We start from the raw sequence: 4,370 nt of genomic DNA, 5'->3' as shown, positions 1-4,370 counted from the left end.
GGCCTGTCATCCTAAATCAGAGTGGATAGCCTTCAAGCTTTTCTAACAAATATTAAAAATGCATGAATTAAACCTATGTGTGTATGTTGCTCATTCTGAAGGGTGATTAGACAGGAGCTAAATTTTATTGTGCACTTATAATGCACTAGACACTCCCTAAGTGAAATAAATATATATATATTTCTCACAATGACCCTAAGAAGTAGCTATTCTCCCCATTCTGCAGATGAGAAGACAAAGGCATAGAGGGTTAAGGGTTAAACAACTTCCTCAAGGTCTCACCATTCATAAGCCATGATGCCACATAAAAACACAAGATGTGAGTCCAGACTCCATGCTTTAAACCCATTCCTATCAGGTACCATTATAACTTTATTTCTGTATACACAATAATAAAATAATAAAATAAATAATAAGATAATAAATAATTAAAACAGTAAGACCTATCACTTACGGCATGCTCTCTCAGTGTTCATCACTATATCCACTCACATTTCATTTGATTCTTGCAGTGGAGTCTCTGAGGTACTGTTTGTACTGTATCATTTAGGAAACCAAGCTCAGAGACATGAACTAATTTTTCCTGGGCTGCACAGCCAATAAGTGCCATAGCTAAAACTCAGCCTACATCTCCCTAACTCTAAAACCCCAAGGTCTTACATACTGCTTTATTCTAACATTAAAGAACATCTTACTAGATGAAAATGTCTTTGGGGAATTGGGTCTGTTAGACTACTATCAGTAAATATCCTTGTTTCACTTAATAGCACAGAGGAAATTAGCAAGAATGGCAGGCAGAGTTAATCCCAGAAGGACAAAAAAAGAACAAAAACCAAACAAACAAAAAAACAACTACAGGGGAGGAGGTGCGCTGAGATTTGCATACACATTCCTGACATTTGGCCTCCATACCCAAAGTCCTCACTTTGAGGATACTGCTGAACTCTGGCTCTCCAATTCAAAAAAGCCACTGCCCTCAAACTCTGAAGACAGCTTCCATCCTTAAAATGTTGTTGCTGACATCTCAGTCAAGCCCCTGAAAACCCAGGTCCCTCCCCAAGGTGAACATACCCTGTGAGTCAGCCCTGCCTGTGCCATCGAAAGCCTGGTGTGCATAATCAAAGCCCTGTAAGTGAAGGTTCAGCCACAGAGATGAAGGAACCAGATTCCACAAATCTGCCATTTATCATGGGAAAAAGTGGTCCCTGGCACACTTTACTCTCCTCCTCAAAGCAAATGACAACTACAAAATCAGATAATTTAAAGACATCTTATATAGTATATGTACTATAGAGTATTAGGAGACTTTACTGATTCATGTTTTTGAGCTAAAACATCTACAAGAAAGGCAAAACGAGAGCTGTGGCAAGAACTGAAGAAATGTTTTCAAAAGAGAGCACTTTAAAAAGTTATGATTAGGGGCGCCTGGGTGGCTCAGTCAGTTAAGCGTCTGCCTTTGGCTCAGGTCATGATCTCAGGGTCCTGGGATCGAGCCCCACACTGGGCTCCCTGCTCAGTGGGGAGTCGGCTTCTCCCTCTGCCCCACCCCCCCACCCCCGTTCATGCTCTTGCTCTCTCTCTCTGAAATAATAATTTTTTTTTTTTAAAAAGTCACGACAATTAAGGTAAAATGGAATTGAAAGGGGGAAGGGGATATAGCTTGTCATAAAGTCATAAAGTTAATAATTATAACAAAGTGTGCTAACTTCTATGAGAGAAGAGATCTTATATAAGAACCCAAGATGTCAGAGCAGAAACAGAACTCTGGGGCCACCTAGAGGAGGTTCTTCGAAAGTCACACCTTTCGGCTGAGTATTCTGTTCAGTCTATTTTTCATATAGTTTTCTGAGCAATATGTAATTAGTTGGATGAAGCTGCTTAAACCAAAGTTTTCACAGAAATTCAGATTCTCCTACAGATAAAATTTCCCTTGCTACTAAGTTAAGAGTTTAGAATGTTGGAAGTTTTCACAAAATCACACAAACAATGGCCATGTGGCTACTTGTGGTTTTGTGGTCTTCAATTAGGCCATCTCCGGGGAGCCAAAAACCTCCGTGGTATTTGGTTTGTGTGATTTTGACCAGAACTGAATGATTTAGAATTTCCTCACAAACATCAGAACTTTGCAAACCACTTTCTCCATTTTGCCAAGACATGGAATATTCCATAGATAAGTGTTAAGCCAATTTTTTCCTTACATGGATGTCATATTGAATAAGCAAGTTGGGCCTAAATGATCTCACAGACCATTTGATACTACAAAATAAAATTTTATGAGAATTACTGGAAAGTCTGGCATTGCTTAGGATAGAAATCCAGTGATTTGAAGCCTATTTTCAAAAATTTAATACTTAATCTTTCCAAAGTAAAATATATGTTCTTCACCTTGCAATTGATACTATTATAGATGGAAGAGTAATCTGATGAAAAGAACATTGGATCCTAGGGCCAGTTCTACAATTGCTTATCTGTAGAGTTGTTACTTGATGTGGCAACTTTAAGCTGTGCCAATTTATCTGACCTGGAACTGCACTTCCAATAATTCATTTCTCCAGGTTAGGACTGGCCACAGGAGAAATGTAGCTGCGATTTAGAAGGTGAAAGGGAAGCAGCAGCCTCTGTGCTCTGCAGGGCAGCATGGGCCCCATGCACTGTGGGCACGCATGCATGTTATTGCCTGTCTGCTGATTCACCTTGCTGGCACCAGGGGCCACCAGACCTCAGCTCCTCTAGCTCCTACCACACCTTACTCTCTGGTTTTTCCAAGTCTTGGACTAGGCACATGTGTGGCTTAGGTCACTGTCTCTTTGTTCAGGTCACCTGTATCAGCAAAGTTGGAGGCAGGGGGAAATAAATAGGAGTTCCAGTTTGTCCAGGCAGGTTCTAGCTGTTTATGAGGTTTCAGTTTGTCCTCATGCCCCTCTACCTCAGGCCCGGCTTGACTCCAGACTGCTGGTTCTGCTGATCTGCTGTGACTTAAGATTCACCACCAGACACGAAAGCAATGGCTTTACATCGTCTTCCCCACTAACATTCACAGTTGCCCATGGGCTGATCCATATAATAAATCCCTCATTCTACATCACTCAAAAAAGGCTTCTGCCTCTTTGATCAAACCCTAAATGATACAGTTAATGTTACAGAGCCTCAATTACTTCGGCTGCAAAGTAGAGCAAGGATACTAGAAGATATCTTAGTTTCCTTTCTCTACTAGATAACACAAATTTTACCTCCTATTAAGAGTGCCTCTGATAGGTGTGACCAAGGTAGAAGTCCTTCAAAACTTTATTAATTGAAGACAACACAAACAAATGGAAAGATATATCATGCTCATGGAATGGAAGAGTTAACATTGCTAAAATATCCATACTAACCAAAGCAACAGATTCAATGCAATCCCTATCAAAATACTTATAGTATTTTTTCACAGAGCTAGAATAAGTAATCCTAAAATTTGTATACAACCACAAAAGACCCCAAATAACCAAAGCAATCTTGAGAAAGGAAAACAAAGTAATATTTCAAACTATATCATATAATATCATATCATAACATAGGCTATACTAATCAAATCAGTATAGAACTGGCACAAAAACAGACAGATTAATGGAAAAGACTTTAGAGCACCAATATAAACCCACACATATATAATCAATCTACAACAAAGGAGGCAACAATATACAATGGGGAAAATAACATCTTTTCAATCAGTGGTGGTGGGAAAACTGTATAACTTTTCCATGCCAAGGAAGGAAGGAAGGAAGCTGCACCACTCTCTTACACCATACACAAAGATAAACTCAAAATGGATTAAAGACCTAAATGTGAGACCTGAAACCATAAAAATTCTAAAAGAAAACAGGCAGTAATCTCTTGGACATTGGCCTCAGCAACATTTTTCTGGATATGTCTCCTCAGGCAAGGGAAACAAAAGAAAATAAACTATTGGGACTATACCAAAATAAAAAGCTTTTGTACAATGAAGAAAACCATCAACAAAATGGAAAGGCAACCTACTGAATGGGAGAGGATATCTGCAAATGATATCTCTGATAAGGTGCTAATATCCAAAATATATAAACAACTTACACAATTCAAAACACAAAAAAACCCCCCAAATAATCCAATTTAAAAAATGGGCAGAGGACCTGAATAGACATTTTTTTTCCAAAGACGACATACATATGGCCAAAAGACACATGAAAAGATGGTCAACATCACTCATCATCAGGGAAATGCAAACCAAAACTACTATGAGATATCACCTTACACCTGTTAGGATGACTATTATCAAAAAGATAACAAATATCAAGTGCCAATGAGGATGTGGAAAAAGAGGAACCCTTGTGCCCTGTTGGTGGGAATGTAAA

This window comes from Mirounga angustirostris, unplaced genomic scaffold (genome assembly GCF_029215605.1).
Source record: "Mirounga angustirostris isolate CCGP_5_RB_7025 unplaced genomic scaffold, mMirAng1.0.hap1 SCAF_11, whole genome shotgun sequence".
NCBI lineage: Eukaryota > Metazoa > Chordata > Mammalia > Carnivora > Phocidae > Mirounga > Mirounga angustirostris.
This window is presented reverse-complemented; position numbering follows the sequence as displayed.